Here is a 23,995-nt window from a genome sequence, read left to right as displayed (position 1 = left end):
TTAATTGATGATTGTTTATTTAGAAAAAAAAATTGGTGCTATGTTTCTGTGCACTACTTTGGTATTTCTCTCTGGAAAGTAATACCTACGAACCCGGACTCCAGATGTCCCGGGTTGAGCTGTTACAAAAGAAAAACTAATAAAGGTGCAAATTTTAAGATTTTATGCGCTAGAATTTCATTGGTAGATTTTAGCTTTTTAGGAGCTTTAAATATTTAAGAAAACAGTGAGATAATCCCACCTTACTAAGTGGAGTTGATGAGCCTTGATGGTGTCCTTAGGAACCAACTTAGTTAAAACTAATGGAGATTCAACAAAGTTGGTAGCTAAGACATTCTGGTTGTGTCCATCAATTCATCTCATTCAACAACATGCCAAACCAAGTTTCTTCCATTAACTTGACCAAGTTGATGCCCTGTGAACAATCTTGCAGACATATATACAACTAAGTTCCCATGAATTGCTCCAACATGATCAAGTACATATGCAACATTTTAGGCTAAGCTAGGGATCCTCTCTTTTAAACAGATGCTCAAACAAAGTTAGCCAAGTTACAGAGCAACTCAATTCATCTGGTTGGTTGGTGAACATGGGATGAAAATTGACAGGTTAGAGAGTCATTTGTCTCTTCAAGTTTAGGTAACAACCTCATGAAATCTAGGTAAACTGGCTGGTAGATTGCATCCTTTTCCTCTATTTCTATAAAGCTCTCCTTCCAGGTAAGGATGATATGCTTGAATGGCTCTTCAAACTCTCTTCATTTGTATATCCAGATGCATCACTAATCACTTCCTGCAAAGGAAAAAAGACCAAGAAAGTATGATCCTGCTACCCAAAAACTGTAACAAAAAATTGAACTACTGAATCCTTGAAGCATGGGACATGATTTTTCATTTGAAGAAGTTCCGATATGTTTGTTGGTGCTTGTATATGCACACCAATGTTTGAATGAAGATTTTGAAGTTTCACCAAAGTTATTCTGAATCTGAACTGCTTAATAGAAAAAAAGAAAAGAAAAAAATGGCTTGTCTAATAACGATAAGCAAATAACTATTTCAATGGAAGATAAAATGGCAGCTCCCTTCAAGTTTACCTGGCGGATCATAGCTATGCTATGGCTAGGAGAAGCACTGGCACTAACACTTCCGCCCAACATATAAGGCATCATGCTTTTTTCTGCTAGATCTCTTAACCTATCAAGCTCAGGTAAGACCACTAAGCCAAGATCAGGCCTGTCCTTCCTCAATTCTGCGCATTTGAGAGCCAACTTAGCAAATTTCAAGGCTTCTTCCACAGGCCAGTCAGGAACTACTGGATCCAGCATATCTGCAAATCTCCCCTTGTCGATTGCCGATTGTCCATTCGACATGGTGTGTTAGACCCATTGGTGGCTTTCCTGTGATAAGTTGCAGTAGCATGACCCCAAGGGAGTATATGTCTGACTTTATGCCAAGCATCCCTGTTTGTCGATATTCTGGATCAATGTAACAGAATGTACCGGCTGTGGAGGTCATCCTATACTGAGTCACATTGTTAGCTACACTGGGGGGTACAAGTCTAGCTAGTCCGACGTCACTGATCTTGCTAACAAAGTTCCTGTCAAGCAAGATATTTGCTGGCTTAAGATCACGATGGACCAGCGGCTCTGGTTTGGTCTGGTGCAGGAAGAGCAGGCCGGTCGCGATCTCTGCTGCAATTCTGAATCGAAGTTGCCAAGAGTGAGGCAGAGTGTTTCCTCGCCTGAAGAGACGATCTTCCAAGCTGCCATTGGCCATGTACTCATAGACAAGGCAGCCATATTCTGGGCATGCACCAAGAAGCAGAACCATGTTGGGATGTCTTATACAACTCAAAATTTCAACCTGCACCAAATTGATGGTTGCAATTATATTTTGATTTGATATGATAAAACATATGAAATGAGTTCAAAATTCAATAATGGCGTACTAAGAACACTCCTTTTTTCAGTCCCTAGCACTAGAAATCATCAAAGAAAAGACATCAGCAATGGCATGTTATTACCTCTTGTTGGAACTGTGCCCTCCCTTGAGCTGCATCAGGTCTCAGAATTTTGATTGCAACCGGTGTATGGTCCAAATAGCATCTGTACACAGGGCCATTATCCACCTTCTCCGATTTTTCTTGCTTCCGAGAAGAACTCTGTAACAGCTTCAATCTCTTCATTGGTGTACCTTCTGTATCCAATGTCTGTGTGCACTAATACATTTAATGCCTTCCTCTTTTCTTCTGCTTCTTTGAGTGCTTTAATCTCTGCAGTTACTGTCTTCTGTGCTTCGAGTTCCGCTATCCGCTGAGCGGCCCCTGCTGCCTCCAAAGCTGTTTTACACTTTGCCTTCTCCTTCTCTGCAAGGGCTAAAGCTGCTTCCTCAGCTGACCTTGCCTCCTCCAACATATGTTCTTCCTCCAATTTCCAACGATGGAGTTCTAGTGCCTATTCCAATGCATGACCACAATGATGTGCATGTAAGTATCATGGAAGGAAACCTTTCTATGAATGCCATGCACTTTTAGTGCTACCATTACCATGGCGACTGATAATTACCATTATTTTTCAAGTAAAAGAAAAAATTAAATTCATTTGTCAAAGGACTATTATCAAGTTGATACTTCAAGACTGCCAATATATTCCATATAAGTTGTACAATTAGGCCTTTGTCGTGCACCATTTGAAGTCCGTCCATACTCGACAGTATTTAACTATTTATTTATAGATTATACTTTATACATACTTTCAAAGGAAACTGATAAATCATTTTTCCCTACCACTTGAAATATTTTTAAAAATATGTTCACAGGAAAATTTGTTTTAGAGCAACTGACTGTTTAGTAAGTGTTTTTGAAGTAGCTAAAAGAAGCCACATCATGTAGGTTGCACAAGATGTTTAGAAAGATACTCCTGGATTACAAACAAGAGAAAATGAAAATTTTGGTTGCTCTCTGATATTTGACGTTGATGAAACTCACTCCACTTTGCATAAGGATGATGTCATATAGTAACTTATCTCTATAAGTAAATTACAGTTGGTGTAACCTGCCAAGCATGTCCTTCCTAACACAGTTGTGCTTATCTCCAAAAATTTTAGTGCTAGAATTGCTTGCTCAATTGGAAACACTGACTGTGTGATTGCTATGTACCTTCTGTTTTGCAGATAGTGCATCTTTGCATGCGTTACTATACATATCCATTGTTTGCTTCAATTCAAGCCTCAATCTCTTCATCTCAGCTTCCACATCCTCCTATAAAATGAAAACCAAAGCACATTATTCATGTAAAGGAAAGAGTTGATGAGCAATGACTAAGTTTCTTCCGCTGTTTCTACTCTGTTTCTGTTGCATGCACTCACCGCCATCTGTGATGACCAAGAAGTGCCACTGCCATGAGAAACATAGGAATGATCCATCTCAACAGCATTGTAATCAATAGACTTTTGAGGGTGACAGAACGGCGATTTGAAGCTTCTATTATAATCAGAGGACATGGAGTCCTCATCAATACTGCGGTGGCCATTAGATAGCCTTGAAGGCCCTGTTGATTCAAGATGTTCATACAATGAAAGGGACAGTCTCTCTGTGCTGTGTGTACTGCTACTAACAAAGGATATGTCGGTCTCCGGCAACGTCCACCTGCGCTTCTCCCTCCTCTGGTGAATGGAGACCTGATTGCACCAAAACAAGTTCAAATGCTTCTCAAGGTTTAATTCAATTCCATACTGATTTATATTCTAAGTTCGCCAAAAAATTAGTCCAACTGGGTTACCTTATGACTCAACCAATTATTGATAATGAAAGACACAACTGAGTCTCATGACAATTAGACCATAGCCAATCTAAGTTTCAAGTCATGTGATAACTGGGTTATCTATCTTGAGCCAAGGGGCAACTAGCTAGGACATATTGCCAATTAATTAGCCTGAGCCCACAGGGACTTGAGTGGTGATCCAAATGAACCTTATGCTTTGCTTTTATTGGTTGTGTTAAACCCCTTAGCCACTAGGTCTTAGCTTGCTTGCACTCTTGCAATGTCTTCAACAAATTGTTGTGGGTATCTTGAATTGTGGATCTGATCCTATCTGAAAATATTTTTGTGACCATACAATGGAAATTTTGAATGAGGTTTATGGTGGTAGTAGAGGCGGTGTGAGACCAGAGCCCACCACAAACCTCTCCCAGGGGTGGAGCCCCCACGGTATGGACCTGACTAGTTTTGTAATTTTTCTTTTGTACCGGCTAGGGTATTATTCTTTTGCCATACTTATAGCTGCTTCTTTTGAGCATTGGGCTTGAGAGTTTTCGGGTGTATTGAGGATTAGGGATTTGAGAACTTTGTATCTTGATATTGTATGCCTTCACATCTTTCTTGTGGATTTTTGTTTCTCCTTTGCCCATGGACGTAGGTCTGAGTGCCGAACCAATCTCGTCTTCTATTGTTTCCCTCTTCTCTTTATCTTGTTTTTGCTTAGCGTTTGTTTGTGGTTTCCATAACAATTGTGTATATGAACTTCCAAAAAAGACCAACTGAATGTCAACAACACAACATACCATGCATACTTGATTGTATCCATGCCCTCACTAGGAGCTGTAAAATTCAAATAAAGAAAAAAAAAAGTCATCTAATCTGATTAAATGAAAGACAATACTTTGGAATAGTGAAACTCTGGGAAAATGTAAACAAAAAAACAAATTATGACAGAACCTGTCTTGAGCTAGTTAGAGATCTGGTCTCCATGGCCATGGGCTCAGGCTTCTGACTTGGTTGGGGAGTGGGAGGTTGCCGTGGGATCGATGGCGCTGGCCTCACAGCTGACCGAACAGAGGCGATCTTGCCTTTGGAAATGATGTATACAGTGCAAAATCCGGTGCACTTTTGGAAACAGTAGTTGGAATGTCTGTGCTCTTAAATCTTCTGCCAGCAAATTGTTAATTTTGTAAATTCAGGTGTATTGCATGAATGAAGGATTAAGCACAAAGCATATTATTAAGCTGAGACAGTGAATATATGCATCTAGGTGCTTAAAAACATAAACCATTTTCAAGAAAAAGGAGTACAATTTAGAAGTTTGGTCATGTTTACATAACCATGCCAGGACGTATCCACGTATTCGTAGCTGTGTTTATAGTGTATAAGATTCATACGTGGTTACTACTAACACGATAACTAATTGAATAAAGAAATTACCTTAAGAAACCACCTTTGTTTGATGCAGCCAGTACAAGATTTTCAGTTGCAGAGTTGGTAACGTACTCAACGATGGCCTTGGCTATATCATTATCTTCCAAAACTACATCAATACATGGTATCTGGATTCAAAGCAAAACTTTAGGCCGTTAAAAACCATACATAAACAAATAATCTATGTATAAGGGATAATGTTTGTTGCCTTCATGGGCTCCAAACCTCCTAGTGAAAAACTCTGTTTTTTTTTTTTACATATTTGACCCTCCAAATGTCGTCTGCATGTTTGGCTTAGTTGAAACCAGTCTTTCGATCAAGTTTTTTTCCAATGTGTGTCTTTTATGAGGGATGAAAATTCAACAACTTACAATGTACTGTATTTTCAACCTTAAGTTTCTGATAAATACTCGAAGTTCACGTCACGATTCCGACAGAGTTTTCAAGAAGCTATGAGGACACAATTAAAGATGAACACAACATTTTACCCTCAGTCAGATGGACAGTCAGAGTGAATCATTCAGACCCTGGAAGACATGTTGCGTGCATGTACTTTAGAGTATAGTGACTCGTGGAATGATATTCTACCTTTGATGAAGTTTGCCTACAACAATAGATTTTAAGCAAGTATAAGCATAACTCAATTTGAGACACTATATGGTCGACGGTGTCAAACACCCTTGTGTTAGGATGAGGTCGGGGAAAGAATGATTGTTGGAGCCTGATATAGTATAGCGGATGACAGACTCTGTGAGATTTATTTGAGAACGTCTTCTGGCTGCTCAGAGTAGATAGAAAAGTTATGCAGACTAAAGACGTCGTGAGTTAGAATTTGAACAAGCTGATCATGTATTTTTGAAGATATCTCCTTTTAAGGGAGTGATGCATTTTAGTCGAAGAGAAAAAATAAATCCAAGGTATATTGGATCCTTCGAGATACTCGCGAGAGTTGGTCAGACAACATACAGACTGACTTTGATACCTTTTTTGCCTCGAATTCACAACATATTTTACTTATCTATGTTGCGGAAGTATGTGTAGTAAATATTAGTTTAATCCAGACATTGTGCACTGAAAGACGACAAAGAAAGTCATGTGCTATTTACAAGAAACGAAAGACTATATGTTGACATACAAAAAAATTGACCATCTAGAGGTCGTTGGATACTCTGATGCAGATTTAAGAGGATGTATCGATAGTAGAAAGTCTACTATTGTATATGTCTTCCTACTGGCTGGTGATGTCATCTCATGGAGAAGAAGAAAGCTGTAGCTCATACCATGAAGGTAGAATTTATTGCTAAAAAAAAAACTTAATCTTAGGTCATATAGATCAGAAATTTTATTATGGGTCTTGGTATAGTAAACTCTATTGAGAGACCACTAAAGAGCTTGTGTGATAATAAAGTTGTTGTGTTCTTCTTGAATAACAATAAGAACTTCACCTCGAGTCGACACATGGAGTTAAAATGCTTTGTTGTTAAAGAAGTGATTAAGAATAATTTAGTATGTATTGATACAATAAGTACAAAGGAAATGACTGTGGATCATCTTACTAAAGGCTTAGCACCAGGATTATATTCTCAATATGTAATGGGGATGGATCTATTTGATTCTTTCTAATGTATGACAATACATTATGGTTATATGTGATCATATTTATGAAACTAAATTGATTATCTATGGTTTTATACATTGTTGATTCTGTGTAAAATATCTCTTATTTGGAAAGAGAGAATATCATAATAACAATATTAAAAAGACTAATATAATGGGTTAGAGACCAACCCATTCATAAAGGTAATCTTAACATGTTAAAACATTAAAATTGAATAATATTATAGTGCATGAAAATATGATATTGCATATAAAGGTATTCATCTCTATGACTCATATGATTTATTCTTGTGATACAGAATAACATGTAAACATACATGAAAATTGAATCAAGATAACGGTAAAAAACCTCGATTATGTGTTTTTTCGTGTCAATGGGTCAATTGAGAGAATATTTGACCTTTTGAAGCAGGTCCAACCAAATGTAACCTGGTTTGACACATGTCACACTAAGAGTTGCAATTAAAGTGGAGGGGTTGTTACGTGGATGTGAAGAGCTCACATTCAATATGGGAATGTGAGAGGTTCACATGCATGTAACCTCCACTCTCCTCTCACTATATATAGAGATTTATGGTAGCTTGATGAGAACTATCAAGGTGATCTCTTTCTCATTGGGTTCAAGGGTTCTGTTCACCTTTCGACTTGATGGCTTGGGTTCATCGAAAATGCCGATAGACTGAGGAAAACGCCAACCACCAACGTCTATGCAAGCTTAGACTGGACTGACGATGATGACTTTCGGTAAGTAGTGTTCTCTTTTGGTTTTGCGCCAACACAAGTACTATGGATAGTAAGCAGGCTAACTGATGAAGTGACCATTTTTTTGTCTTTAGTTGACCATTAATGGGACCTTGGGACTTTGAAGGTGACTTATAACAAGGTTTACATTGTTAATGTAAAACTCCATTGGTTTAAAAGTCTCTGTTTGGAACATGATAGGTGACACATTAATTAAAGAATTGGGCTAGAGTTTGGTGAAACTAATTTGGCAGGGTTTTTTTTTTTAAGTCTAGTTGGGGTTAGGCAGACCCCTACCAGATTCCTTGACTTTGTGTAAAAATACAGGAGCTATAACCCCCTTGAGAAGAGGATTTGAGATGCAGCCCAATCATCGACGAGACTTGTCATAAAAAAAAAGGCCCTTGTACCCAATGTTATCAGTATTGGTGTGTATCGGCCTATACTTATAGTATCAGCAAAAAATTGATATGATTCACTCCTGAATTGGCTATTTTTTAATAAATATAAAAATACTTAAAATTATTTTAAAATATTATTTTAAAATATTATTTTAATGGCTTTAACACATGTCACGTTTTGATTGACATGTAATATTTTTAATTGTTTTTTGACTGATTAAGAACGATTAACTTGAGTATCGGTATTGGCCCATTCACCTGAATCGTTGGCCAAAATATACAGGCCCGATACCGATACTGACAATGACAACATTGCTTGTAACAGAAGCAGGACAATTAGGTAAAATTTTAAAGTAAGGGGCATTTTCGTCAACATGACAGAAAGATGAGGAAAAAGGGCCAAGGAAAAGAGAAGGGCTTGCTCATGGATTCCAGCATCATTATAAAAGTGAGTGCATTCCCATTCCCTTCCCATTTATCCCGTGCCTTCTGGAATGCCTTTGCTTTTGCCATAAATAACAGAATGCCACTGGCACTGGCATGTCTGGTGGTGCTTCTCATATTCTTAATTAGTAGCTGTGAGACACATAAGTCTGGATCAACTTTACTGAATCAAAGTTTACCAAAACAGAACAGCCTTCTATGGATGATCTTTATATGTGCATACCCAGTGCTCATATACATAATTTCTCATTTTTTCTTGAATTTTCTTATTTTTCTGATTTTTTATTAAAAATAAAAAAAATTAAATGATTCAATTTCAAAATTGACTTGATTTAATTCAATTTGTGTCAATTTTGGTCTCCGTAAAAGCGGATTCACCCACTGAATCAATTTTCACAACATTGTCTAAGACTGTCATAGGGACATGCCATTTTGGGGGTGTTCCTGATGACACGAGTGGACACACTCAAACACATGGACACCGAGACAGAGACACGTCTGAACAATATTTTAATATTATTTGTTAATGTTTGAAGTTCCATTTTGATAAAAATGTAATTTTTACATCAAAATATCAAAAAAAATGTTTTTTTTGAGTTTAATCCACGCCAAGCATCCTCAAGTTCAAGTGTCTTTGTGATGCAGGAATGGAGCACAAAACCAAGGTAAAAAAAAATGGTTTAATTTGATCTATTTTGGTTATTTGGATTTATTTAATTTGAATCTTAGTTTAGGGTCACTCTTAAACCCTGCACCAATCTGCACTTTAAGGCAACTACGAAACTAGAAAACTACAAAAAGCAGGAAATTGGTAGAAAATTGAAAGAAAATCACAAAAAGCGCTCATAATTCATTCATCTCTAACTGTTTGTCTCCTTACAATATATATTTATAATGAAAAAAAGAAAACCCTAGAAACCATAATCTTAAGATGGATCTAAGATAGATCACATATGAAATCATAATCCAAACATGACTCAAGAATCAATATGGATATAAGATAGATCCTATATAAAATAAAGTTCAAAACAAAATCCTAAACTAAAATCCAAATTAAATAAATACAAGAAATCCAAATAACCAAAATAGATCCAGTTTAAGAACTAGTAACTCGTATGAAAGTTTGTCTATTTGGCAACAACTTGGTCAAACTAACATGGCAGTGGTTGTTTGGAATCTAGCTGTTGTGATGGGAGTTTGGAATATATATATATATATAGGATCTAGCATAACTATCATAGTAACCCGCATTTTATCATCAAAATGTTAGCAAAAATAATTAAAAAATAAAAATATATCTGAGAAGAGAACAATAAAATCATTATTTTTCTGAAGAATGGACGATAAAAAGGCAAATATTGTGATAAAATCATAATATTTGCATTTTAATATCATTACGAGTCAGAATGAAAAACATAGCCATAAAGAAAAAAGACAAGCTTTACTTATAAGTACGTACCAGGTCTCTAATTATCTGCTAGAGGCAACTTTGAACCTCAGCAAATTGACGAGACGTCACGGGTTCAAAACTCAAAGATGTGTGTTGCTTGTTGGGAGGTCAAAGCTGGTGTACTCTTTGGTGGACAAGGAGGATTTGGAATTTTACATAAATAAACTCAGTGATAGAGATATTTTTTCCAGTTATTAAAAAAAAACAACCCAACAAACAATTTCTGTAACGTTTAAAATGCCGAGTCAATCTTTGGTATTTTACAAAAATGCTACGACGAATTTATTTATTTTTGTTTATTATAGGTAAAACATCGGGCCTGGCGGTCTGTCAGGCTTCGGGTACTCGGCCCCAATCTGCAGGCCGAGCCCGGCCAGATTATACTATTCGGCCTGGGGCCATGTCCAAAATGCATAGGACCCAACAAGCCTGACCCATTTACTGGGTCAGGTTTAAAGGATTCAGCCCGACTCAACCCGAGCCTGATTGTAACTGGATCAGACCAGGCTTGGGCCTCAATACTGGTCAGGCCACTTGGGCTCTTATAAGGCTGGCCTGATGTCCACCCCTTATTTTAGGGAAAAAACTTCATTTTGGATTGAAAACCTGTTCATACTGGTCTTAGACTGTTGTATCTACAGTTACCATATCTCACTATAAGGATGAGGGTCAATAGCGTTTAGCATCGACTTTTCTCACCGTTATTGCCCTATTTATCACCGTTATAAGTTAAATGACGACAAAAAATGGTCACCAATTTTTTGCCTTAATTGAGTAACAACAGCCAAATTTACACTTCAAAAAATAAACATACTTCAAACAACAAATATAAATATACACTTCAAAAAATATACTTCAAAAAATAAACATACATCATCTCCAACCCCCTCCCATACATCATCTCCAAACCTTCAACAAACACACTTCTCAAAAAACAAACATTCATCCTCTCCAACCATTTTACCTACATCCTCTCTAAACCTGCAACAAACACACTTCAAAAAACAAACATACAGCATCTCCAATTCTCTCTCCTACATTCTCTCCAAACCTGCAACAAACACACTTTAAAAAATAAACATATATAATTTTCAACTCTTTCTCTTACATTCTCTCTAAACCTACGATAAAAACACTTCAAAAAATTAACATACATCATCTTCAAACCCCTCTCCTATATCCTCCTTAAACCTACACACTTAAATATGATAATTCAAAAACAATTATAAAAAGAAACAATTATAACAATGTTAATGATAATGATAGCAGTATGAAAATTCAGTCTAATAACTTACAGTTATTTTAATCACATTACAATTGAAGGCTCGATAATGCTTTCATCTTTTCTTGCACTTTTATAAGAATTAAAAAAATATAAAGATAATATTAACAAAACATCTATTTTCATATATTCATTCAAATATAAACATATACTTCAAACATCAATTCAAATATAAACATACATTAGTCGTATATGTTTATATTTATGCTTATATTTGAATTGATATTTCAAGCATATACATTCAAATATAAATATATATTTTTTCAACCTCCTCAAACATACACCCATTCAAATATAAATATACACTTTAAACATCAATTCAAATATAAATATATACTATTAATATTTAGCATTATATTTTTTGAAAAAAAATAAACTTATGAAATAAGAAATTTACCTTTGTATGATAGCTTTGAAGGTACGAAGACGATCCATTAGTTTATAGAATGCACTTGTCGTCGGTTTCTAACCATCTATTTTAGTCTGTAAACAACAAATTAAGAATATATTAGATCAAACAAATTTGATACTATACTATATGAAAAAAATTAGGAAATAAAAAACTTATCCTCATATGATAGCTCTCGAGGTATGAAGTCTTTCGTCATACTAGGCTTGATAGTTACTGAAGCCTTTTGTTGCTTGATTTGCTTCTGATGCACAAAAGTCAGTCTAGTTGTAGTGATGATATTTGGATTTAGTTACAATCTGTCTTTTACAAAATTACACTTTGGTATATTTATCAGTCATCCTCTAAATCATCTCAGTGTAACAACATAGAATCTTCGTCGATGGTGTAGAGGGATAATGAATCAACCCCTTCATAATTATCCTCCTATTACGCATCATTGTCATGTTCTTTGTTCTGTTCAGATAAATATGATAGAATCTCGTACACATTTTTTTGTATTATCTTTTGTGTTATATGCATTTCATTCTTTGTGGGATCTCTAATATAAAATATTTGCATAGATCGAGAGGCTAAAATAAAAGTATCCTCCTGGTATGTTGTGTTAGACATGTTGACATATGTAAAGTATTTGTCCTTACGTATGTGCCTATTATCGAACCAATTACATCTAAACGTGTACACCCAATTTTGTCATATATATTTAAATTTGATAATATCTTTTAGAACACCATAATAGTCTACATCAGCCGCCCTACATCGGCTTCACATGTAACTGTTATCCCACTGTTCTGAGAACTACACTCTTCACCGTGAGACTGTGTATGAAACATAATTTCATTTACAACACAAATTTGATAGGACTATGATTCGTGTTCAGGTCCTCTTACGAGAATTCATAATTCTGAAGAAGCAACATCGTGATTTTGTAGAAATCAACTTGTGAACTTCTAGTCATGTCGTATTATAGCTTCCTAAACATTATTGTACAAGCTATGGATTATCTATCTGTGTTCTCTTAGATATAGCTCACATTCAATATATTTGCATAAACTATATATATATATATATATATATATATATATATATATATATATATATATATATATATATATATAGATAAATAGATAGATAGAGAGAGAGAGAAAAGGGGGAGATGTACTTGGAGAAAAAAGGAGGGCAATATATAGACGGTACAAATGTGATCTATATGCTTGTTTTTATAGGAACCAGTCCTTGGTGCATTTGATTCTAATGCATGGATAGGTTTTTATAAGTTTCAAAATAAAAAGTGTAAAAATTTAAATACCATTTTTTAATTCAAAATTCATGATTTAAGTATCGATTTATAGTAAATCAATCATGTTGAACAAATCTGTATGGTCAGAATTTAAAAAAAAAAACATCAAATTTTTTTTATTGGGGAGGTTTTCATTCCTATATATATATATATATATATATATATATATATATATATATATATATATATATATATATATATATATATATATATATATATATATATCTTCTCCGTCTTCTTAAGAAATCCTATGGAGTTGGGAAGCATTTCAATGCTAGATCTAGAGATGTCAATCTGGGATTGGTTTTCTATGTAATTAATAAAGTCAAGCATTCTTCTTATGGACTTGCAACGTTGCACAACTAAATTTTAAAGTTTGTTTAAGCTTTCAGCTGTTCACAATCCATTAAGATCAAATGCCTGAGCATTTGATAGTTTCTAATAGAATCAGGAAGCTCTTCAATGCTTTTATAACAAAGTTTAAGTTTGGCTAGATTTTTCATGTTACCCATAGAATCAGGCAATTCCCTTAATGAATCACACGTCAAATACCACACCTCAAGTTTGGCCAAGTCTCTCTCTCTCTCTGAAGGAGGGGTGACGGAACACAAAAAAGGAAGAGGTAGAAGAGTTACCCCTTGCTCCCTCTCTATCATTCTCTCTCTTTCCCTCTCTCCCCTTCTCTTGTCTTTCATTGTTATCAGTGTACATCTCATTCCGCCCCATGGTTTTGTAGTTTTTTATGATATATTTGAATCGTTAGATTGTTTATCATGCTCATTTTCAGTGGAAATCGAGAGTGAGAGATAAAAAAAGGCTGAGTGAGAGTGTGAGACATAAAGAGAGAGATGCATACCATCGATGGGAGAGAGAGAAAGAGGACCGGTCCTTGGTTCAACAACATCACCCGAGAAGGGAGGGAGGAGGAGGTGGTGCAACAGTCACCCGAGCAGAGAGAGAAGGGAGGAGGCAGTCAAACTGTCACCTGAGCAAGGAGATAGATAGATACATATATAGATAGAGAGAGAGAAAGAAAGAAAAAAATTAAAAAGAACTCATCAAGCCCTAATTATAGGCTCTGTAACAATAACATAAATATCATTGTTTATAGGTTGACATAAAAGTCCACTACAACAAAGCAGTAGATTAGCGACGACCACATTCCGTCGCTAATCCGTCGCTAACCATGTTAGCGACGGATTAGCGACAACGCGGCGACAGTATGCTTACGTCGCAAATATTTCGACGCTAACTGGCGACGGAATAATTCCGTCGCCAAGTCCGTCGCTAATTGCGACGGAATAACGAGCGCTATATTCCGTCGCCAATCCGCCGGTACTAAACGACGACCACGGCGTGGCGACGGATTTAATTCCGTCGCTAAGCCGTCGCTAGATTAATATGAATAGCGACGGAATCATCCGTCGCTAATCCGTCGCAAAAACGAAAAAAAATCAAAAAAAAATATTTAAAAATTAATTACCGAGAACTGTACAATTTATATTTCCTGTACAATTTATATTTCCTGTAAATAAAAAACAAACCACACAAAAAAATTCATATAACAAGTATCTATAATAATTAATCGTTCCACCTTAAAACTAAGAAGTTTAATTATTTACAATTCAACAATTACAATTAGGAAAAATAAAAAAAATAGAACTTCTTCAACACAGTCCTCTAATCATCGCCAAGATTTTGTGCGTCTTCTTGTTCATTGTCTTTATCTGTCCCTTCAGCTCCACTACCCTGATTATCGCTAGCAGCCTACACAAGAAAAGAACAGTCAGTATTGATAAACAAAATATAATGAAATAAATTACACACTATATGTGATTCTATCATGTGCTCATGTGTGATCTAAGGCAATAAAAAAACTCGATATGTGATTCTATCATGCTCATATGTGTGCTAAGGCAGTCAAAAAATTGAATATGTGATTATAGCATGTTCATATGTGTTCTAAGGCATATAAAAAAACTCTATATGTGATTCTACCATGCTCAGATGTGCTTTAAGGCAGGCAAAAAACTATATATGTGATTCGATCATGCTCGTATGTGTGCTGAGGCAGTAAAAAAATTGAATATGTGAATATAGCATGCTCATATGTGCTCTAAGGCAGGCAAAGCCAAAAATTTTATATGTGATTCTATCATAAATGATATATAACATGTTCATATGTGTTCTAAGGCAGTTAAAAAACTCTATATGTTATTATAGCATGTTCATATGTGTGCTAAGGCAGTCAAAAAACAGAATATGTGATTATAATATGCTCATATGTGTTCTTAGGCAGTAAAAAAACTGAATATGTGATTATAACATGCTTATGTGTTCTAATGCAATCAAAAAAACTTTATATGTGATTCTATCATGCTCATATGTGCTCTAAGACAGACAAAAAGTTATATATATATATATATATATATATATATATATATATATGTGATTCTATCATGCTTATATGTGTGCTAAGGCAGTAAAAAAATTGAATATGTGATTATAGCATGTTCATATGTGTTCTAAGGCATCTAGAAAAACTCTATATGTGATTCTACCATGCTCAGATGTGCTTTAAGACAGTAAAAAAAACTATATATGTGATTATACCTGAGAGGGACCTGGAATCGAAGATCCCCTATCCTGAACAGCGGCCTTGATCTCATTTCGGAGAAAGGGGGCGACAGTGTATTGGAAGTAGTTATTCAGTGATTCATTAATGATCTCGCGTACATCATCACCGGAAAGAATAGTCGGCTGCTTGGAGCTTATGTCGGCGCAAGAAGTTGGTGAGCCATAACTGGAAGAACCAATAACTGGTGAAGTGTTCATATTACTCCCAAACCCGAACACGCGACCTTTTTTGGGTTCACCTGCTGCAGTCACCCATGCTGTAGGATCAAATGATGGATGCTGAGTAGCGTCTTCGCCATATCGCTCTACCATTTGTTGCTCATATGCCTCCTACAAAATAATGTTTAAAGTATTCATTAATAATTAATGATAACATTATGATGACTTGCATATATATTGCAATGATTATTAATAGAATTAATACATACCGTTGTCGTTCTCGCCTTCTCTGATACGAAGACTCCCGTGGTCTTCCGTTTATGTGTTTCTACAAACACATCCTTATATGGTACACTGCCTCCTTTTTCTGCTTCCTGCGAAGTTAAATGACAAAAGATTTAGTACACAAATTTGCAACAATACTTATAAAATTAATATTATATATTGATGAGTTACCATTTTCTTTAGGTGGCTCCCAAATGTCTTAGATCCACCTGTGTGTAGATGGGCTTCGGGCATCTTCGATCGATTTTGTGAAGCCTTCGCAGAGCGATTTTTAAATGCATCTCCCGCCCACATATCGCACATTTCATCCCAGTAATCTCTCCTGATAGTAATAGGACCATGACCCTTCCACAGTAATGGATCATCTACTACGCCAGATGCTTTTTTTGCTGCAGTCTTCATAGTGTGCAGCATGTCTGCAAATCGATTGGCAGCCACCTTCTGCCACACCTTCCTTGCATCATTTTCTTCCACCGTAGTTGCAAAGCGATTCGAAGCCTACAAATATTTTCAGAAAGTTAGTAGACATTGCTTAAATAAATTAAATATGAAACACATTAACTATGAGGAACAACTGTATACCATGAATAAGGACCACAATCTGTCTAACACCTCCTTTGGGTACTCTTTCCATTGAGCAACTGGTCCTGGTAGATGTTGAAGAAGTGAATTCCTAATCTCTCGTACTACTTCTTGTGTCTCAAACCTCGTGCTGCACATGAATTGTTACACAGTAAATATCAATATAAAATATTTAAAAGATATGCAATAATTGAAAACAAAATACTTATGGTCGATTATCGATATATACTATTCGAATGAGTCTTCTTGTGCCAGCCTGAGAAGACCATGTTTCCTGTGTTGGCTGTTGACTTGTGCGATCAACTGGTGTAGGTGGGTCGTGTACAGGCGCAACATCATCTATAAAAAAATACACACCAAGTTCTCAGAATGTGCATTTGAACTAATCAAGCATCTAATTAGTTATATGATATACCTATCACAGGAGCCCGTGAAGATGAAGGTTGAGCCTGGCTACTACTGGATGAGCGACCACTATAACCTCCACGAACCATATTCTAACAAATAACATATGTCATACAATATATTCAAATAATTCACATCAAGTATTACAATGCATTCAAGTCATTCACATCAAGCATTGCAATGCATTCAAATAATTCAAATCATTGACATCAAGTATTGCACTAATTCAAATCATTCGTTAATTGCATAAATTATAATACATTCAGATAATTGAAATCATTCACATTAAGTATTACAATGCATTCGAATCATTCGTATCAAGTATTACAATACATTGAAATAAAATTTTTAATCATTCACACCAAGTATTGCAATACAACTCACATCAAGTATTACAATGCATTTAAATAGAGGTTTGTAGTATAAGATTTTGCTCACTAGCTTGAGAATTCTTCCTCGTCACTAGTTTGACTTTCTTCTTCTTCTTCTTCTTCTTCATTGTTTGCCCATCCACTTGGTACATCATTTGGATCACATTCCTCTATGAATGTTTCATCAGCCAATGGAGATATGACATGCATATCATGCGCAACATCGTGACCATAAGCGAAGTCACAGACATCATCTGATTGATAGTAATCACTGTCTTCAGCTAACTCATCTTCTTGTAACTGATCATACATATAAGGATTTATAATTGAGTTGCATATACATATACTTACTCGATGTATGGGTCGATCGCTGAACAATTAAAAAAAATATAGATGTGTGCTGCATCTTGCTCTCGATCTGTCAATAGCCTTGATCGGCAACTACCAAATGCATGCCCAAGTCGTTGAAATATCGACAGCTTGTCAGCTACAGTTACTTGTTCTCCATCATCGTTACGGGGCGGGCATGTGTAACGTGTTGAAATATGAGGTTCGAAGTACATAGATGAGAAATTTGAAATCTCTTCTAAAGTGTACGCCTCACAAATAGAGCCTTCTACTCTTGCTTTTATTACGAACCTTTTTTTTTAGGTCGAACATGCATCTGACAAGAATATACATTTCAAATTTTAAATATCTGTCATTAAAGAGACAAATATAAAAAAACATATACCTTTCAAATGGGTACATCCATCGATATTGCACAGGGCCACCAACCCTTAGTTCATATGGCAAATGTATGATCAAATGTTCCATAACATCGAAAAATGCTGGCGTAAATATCTTTTCTAACAGACAAACAGTGGTGATGACAGAGTCCTCGAGATTCTTTACATCTGATACAATGACCTCCGATGCGCACAATGTTCTGAAAAATCCGCTCAACTCAGACAATACACCCCATATAGGTTTGTCTAACATATCATGGAATGCTAGGGGTATCAATCGTTGCATAAAGATATGACAATCATGGCTCTTCAACCCATATAACTGTCCATCGTCAATCTTCACAGCCCGAGCAATGTTAGAGACATATCCATCTGGAAATCTCAGTTGTCTCAACCATTGACATACATGTTTTATTTGATCAGGTCCGAGCACGTATTTCGCCTTTGGTTTCAGTACTTTGCCATTATACTCTTTGAGTTCCAATTCTGGTCTTTTACATATTAATTTTAAATCCATACGGGCCTTCGGATTATCCTTCGTTTTTCCTTTAATATTCATTACTGTATTGAACACATTATCAAACACATTTTTCTCTACATGCATCACATCCAAATTATGTCGTATCAATAGGGTCGGCCAATACGGTAGTTCCCAAAAAATAGATTTTTTCGTCCAATTGTGTTCCTTCCCAAATCCACGGAAGGGTGTAGGACTGCGGGCATCTGTTAATACATCTGGAAAGTATCGCAATCTTCTTAAAATCTCTATGCCAGACAATCTTGAGGATGAACCTTCCATTTCAGTTGTGCCTGCTGTAAATGCATTCTTTTGACGTCGGAACGGATGATCGCTGGGTAGAAATCGACGATGGCAATCAAACCAGCAAGGCTTCCTTCCATGCCTCAATCTAAAAGCTTTGGAATCCTCCATGCAGTACGGACAAGCCAACCTCCCATGTGTGCTCCAACCAGATAACATACCATATGCAGGGAAGTCACTGATTGTCCATAGAACAACGGCCTTCATGTTGAAATTTTGTTTTTTGTGGGCATCATACGTGGTAACACCGTCATCCCACAGTACTTTTAATTCATCAATCAATGGCCTTAGATATACATCAAGATTTTGGCCAGGTGAGGTCGGACCAGAGATCAACAGAGACAAGAAAAGATTTGGACGTTTCATACACAAGCTTGGTGGAAGGTTGTATGGAGTTACAAATACTGGCCAGCATGAGTATAGAGTTGATCTACCCCCAAATGGATTAAATCCATCTGTACATAGATCGAGTCTAACATTTCGCACTTCCATTGCGAAGTTTTGATGAGTACGATCAAAGTGCTTCCAAGCTTCAGCGTCAACAGGATGCGTGATCTTGTTTTCATCGTGTCGAACTTTATTTGCATGCCATCTCATGTGTTTAGCTGTCTTTGAAGACATATACAATCGCTGCAATCTAGGAGTGATAGGAAAGTAGCGGAGCGACTTGTATGAAACTTTCTTTGATCTCGTGCTACCATTGCCTCTTGTCTTTGGCTTGAACCGAGGATGCCCACATGACGGGCATGATATGTCGTTTTCCTGCTCCTTGAAATACAACATGCAGTGATTTGGACAAGCATCAATCTTTTTGTAACCCATACCTAGAGCGTTGACCATAACTTTCGCACGATAGAAATTTTGTGGCAATTTCTCATCTTTAGGCAACATACTCTTCACAATCATGCACAAACGGTCAAAACATGATTGACTCAAATTATACTCGGACTTCAAATTCATTAGTTGAAGAACTGCAGACAAGATAGTGTGACTCTCACAACCGTTCCAAAGTGGCTCATCAGCATCTTTAAGTAAATCATAAAATCTACTAGCTGCATCGTTTGGTGATTCTTCATCTACGACAGTTCTTACATCACTAGAACTCATAGCAGAACCCAGTTCTGTTCCTGCAGCATCAAATATCAAATTCGTATATGGATTATCGTGCACCACATTCACCCGTGCATCAAAATCGTTTCTAAATTCTTCTCCATGAAACGCCCAGTTCTGATAATCACTCACAAAACCTTTCCTGTATAGGTGATGTCTAACGCCATGAGGTTCTACAAATCGATTATTCTTACAAATCTTGCAGGGACACCTAATCCGACCTGTGGGATCTACCGTACTGACACTCGCCGTTGCAAATTCAATAAAACTATCGACACCATCCATATATTCATGCGATAACTCATTGTCCACTATCCTACGGTACATCCATTCACGGTTTGCAGTCATTCTGTCGCATGATGTTACGAATAGTATCCTAACGAATTAAGAAAAAAACAATCAGAATGCTACGATGAAGAAAATATCAAATTTATCATGCAATATACTATGTCAAACAATAACAAGAATTTTGATGCATGCATTGATAACTTAATATTTTCATGTGCAAACTATTAATGACATGATACAATCATTTGAAGCATGCTTTTATTATAAAATTTCACATGGAAGTCAAAATCAAATTGAAAGTAACTACATGCAAGCATGGATACAATTACATCAAACATTGCAATACATCATAATCATTCATATCAAATAAATGGCAAACATGTACCTGCAGCAAACACACTTCAATATCCCACTAACTACTACCATGCTTAGCATGGACTCCGTACTCCAAAAATAAGAACACTTCCATATTTCTACATTAAAATCATGCTCAGCATGATCTCCGAACTCCAACAAAGCAGTCCTAGATATCAACAACTAAGTGAGTGTGTGAACAATAAAGTGTTGCATTCAATAAATTAAATAACATGTGATACGTTTGCATCACTTACTCACCACGGGTATTTACCCGATTTGCATTGTTTTTGTCATTTACTTACCACAGGTGGCCGAGCACGAGTTGGTTCCGTTGAAAAATCTGCACAAAAACAAAACAAATTAAGTAACAAACTAACTAATCATGAAACAAGATGAAACACTAACTAAAAAAATTAAAACAAATTAAAACAACTCTAACTAATTGAAAGAAGAGAAAAGAAAAATAATATATATGTTAAGCCAAATCTAACTAGAAGATGCTAATTTAACAAACCAGCTATAACATGTTGAACCAGTCGACTAACATAAAGTCATAGATAATTTCTAATCTGAACTACTTAGCAAAGGAATAGTAAATCAATCAATTAGTTTACTAGAAAAGATGTGAACTCCGTTTAACCACCACTATCATAAAGAATTCAAATAGCCCTAATCTAACTAACTGATTGTTAGAACATTAAATACCAATCTATCTAAGAAAAATATAATTATAAAAGACTAATAGATTGAAATACTCTAACTAACCAGATTTCAAGAAAACAAATTGAAGTAAAACTAACTACCAGTAGACATTAACAAACTAACAAATTGATAAAAATTTATGAACTACTCTAACTAGAACAAACTAACAAATTGATAAAAATTTATGAAATACTCTAACTAACCACAGTTGATTAAATTTCAACCTAGCCAGTTGATTTCGATTTGAATTTTTTTTTTATAATTAATTTTTTTTTTGAATTTTAAATCTCAACCTAGCCAGTTAAACCACCTGCCTTTCCGGCAGGGAAGGGGGTTAAACCCCCTGCCGGAAAGGCAGTTCCGGCATGGGGGGTTGACCCCCTGCCGTGCCTTTACGGCAGGGGGGGTCGACCCCCTGCGTTTTCGGCAGGGGGTCGACCCCCCATGCCTTTCCGGCAGGGGGTCGACCACCCCTGCCGGAAACGCAGGGGGTCGACCCCCCATGCCTTTCCGGCAGGGGGTCGACCCCCCCTGCCGGAAACGCAGGGGGTCGACCCCCCTGCCGGAAAGCACGGGGAGCGGCGGTTGGCGAGGTCGCCGGTGGCCGGCGCAGTCGACAGCAGAGAGGGGGAGACCTGGAGCGAAGCTCGGGGGCCACTGGGTCGCCGGAACTCAGAGCGGAGGCGAACAGGTGGCTGCAGGGAGGATCGTCGGTCGTCGGCGGCTGAGGACGCCGGTTGCGAGTCGCCGGCGAAGGGGAGACAACACCTCCCGACAGCAGCCACAGGGAGGAACAGCAGGGAGGAGGAAGAAGTCGGCGGCGGGTCGCCGGTGCTCGGGGTCCCTGGCGCAGCCGCTAGCCAAGCAGGGAGGTCGGCAGCGAGGATCGCCGGCGAGGCGGCGGCGGCCGGACGGTGGCGAGAGCCGACGGGCGGCGGGAGGGAGAGGGCGGCGGGCGGGAGCAATACAGCGAAACAGGAAAAAGAGAAAGAGGGATGGGATTAGGGATTTACGCGATATTTAGCGACGGCTTAGCGACGGAAACATTCCGTCGCTAAGTCGTCGCTAAATCAAAATACAAAAACCGCGACGGAATATATACTGTCGCTACTCCGTCGCTAATTAGCGACGGATTAGCGACGACAGAGTTCCCTCTCTAAATCCATCGCTAAAATGGTGTTCTTGTAATAAAAAGTAGCGACAAAAAATTTAGTCGCTAATCCGTCGCTAAGTAGCGACAGATTAGCGATAAAATTTGTTTCTTCGCTAATCCGTCGCGAATTAGCGACAGATTCTATCTCTAGCTAATCTGTCGCTAATTTTCGTCGCTAATTAACAATTTTCTTGTAGTGGTCATTGTTATAAAGTAAAACCTATAACAATGATATTTCATGTCACTACAAGAAGTCTGTGGATTATCGATGACCTAAATCTTTCGCTAATCCATCGCTAAACAGTTTAGCAACGGATTAGCGTCGGATTAGAGACAGATAGTTTCCATCATGAATTTTTTGATGCTAAGTAGCGACAAAACTTATCCGTCGCTAATTTGTGATGGATTAGCGACAGAAATGATCTGTCGCGAGTCTGTCACTATTTTAATTTAGCGATGGATAATATCCGTTGTGAGTCCTTCGCTATTTTAAATTAGTGACGGATAATATCCGTAACTAATCCATCGCTAAATTTAAAAAAAAAAATAAAAAAAATTGCTCCCTACCGGGCGGTATTCCGGTAGCAATAGGCCAGACTTGGACCGATTTGTCGGCGGCGGAGGAGGAGGAAGATGACCCACCACCGGATCTCAGCAAGCCGTACTCCCTCAGCCCTAAGATCTTCAATTGGGACTCGCAGAGGTCGGAATGGACCAATCTCATTGTTGACGGCCATGACGGAGATGAGGCCGGTGTCAGGGCGGATGGCGTTGCGGAGGCAGTCGAGGTCGAGGAGGCCGTTGGAGCCGACAGGGAGGTAGGTGGCGTGGAAGCGACATGCTCCCTGGCGCGCTCGACTGCCTCATCCGACTCCCAGCCGTAGAGGTGAGTGCGGGAATAGGGGTTGCCGAAGCGGCCAGTGAAGAAGGGCAACATCGCGTCCAGCACCTGCGGGTCCACCGACGATGTCGCCTGCATGTCCAGGTACAGCGTCCGCCCCGCTATCCGCATGCCCTTCATCGAGATTCCCCCGCCCTCCTCTGCTGCGTTGGAGTTGGGCGACGGCTCGATGGTCGTCGCAGCGGTCGACATCGGCCAACGGGATCGTCCAGCGAGCCTTACGACAGCGAGCACGAAGCTTCGCTTCATCGACCAGCGGGATCATCGGCCAGCAGGATCGTTCGACAAGCCTTGCCAGTGGTCGCTTGACCTCCTCGACGCCAGGGATCCGATGGGGCTGAAGGGAAAGATCAAGACGGAGGCAGAGAAATTGCTCACAAGAACGCTTATTTGAGAACAATTTAAATCAAACATCAGTTTAAATTTCGAACGGGAGAGAGAGGGAAAATTTTGCGCCTTAGGTGGGACGGTTTAAATAAAAAATTAGCGACAGAATTAGTGAGGGATTTTTTCCATCGCTAATTAGCGACGAAAAAATGCCTTCACTAATTTCCTACAGTTTTTGCGACGAAAATTTTTTGTCGCCGATCTGTCGATAATTAGGGACGGATTTGAGACAGAATTTGTACCATCGGTAATTTCAAAAATATTTCAAAGATTGA

General features: G+C 37.7%; 1 long non-coding RNA gene and 1 pseudogene across 1 annotated transcript; both read right to left on the bottom strand.

Moving 5' to 3' along the window:
• Positions 1 to 699: 699 nt before the first annotated feature.
• Positions 700 to 10,863, bottom strand: LOC149833784 (U-box domain-containing protein 35-like; annotated as a pseudogene).
• A 5,903-nt stretch (positions 10,864 to 16,766) lies between these two features.
• Positions 16,767 to 20,920, bottom strand: LOC149833783 (uncharacterized). The gene is made up of 3 exons (XR_016432480.1): positions 20,880 to 20,920; positions 16,914 to 16,995; positions 16,767 to 16,837 (listed from the first exon to the last, which is right to left on the bottom strand). It is a non-coding gene; the product is annotated as an uncharacterized LOC149833783 (long non-coding RNA).
• Positions 20,921 to 23,995: the final 3,075 nt, after the last annotated feature.

This window comes from Nuphar pumila, chromosome 6 (assembly GCF_984573655.1).
Source record: "Nuphar pumila chromosome 6, dmNupPumi1.hap1.1, whole genome shotgun sequence".
NCBI lineage: Eukaryota > Viridiplantae > Streptophyta > Magnoliopsida > Nymphaeales > Nymphaeaceae > Nuphar > Nuphar pumila.
The sequence above is the reverse complement of the archived record's forward strand: the minus strand, read 5'-3'. Positions and strand labels throughout refer to the sequence as shown.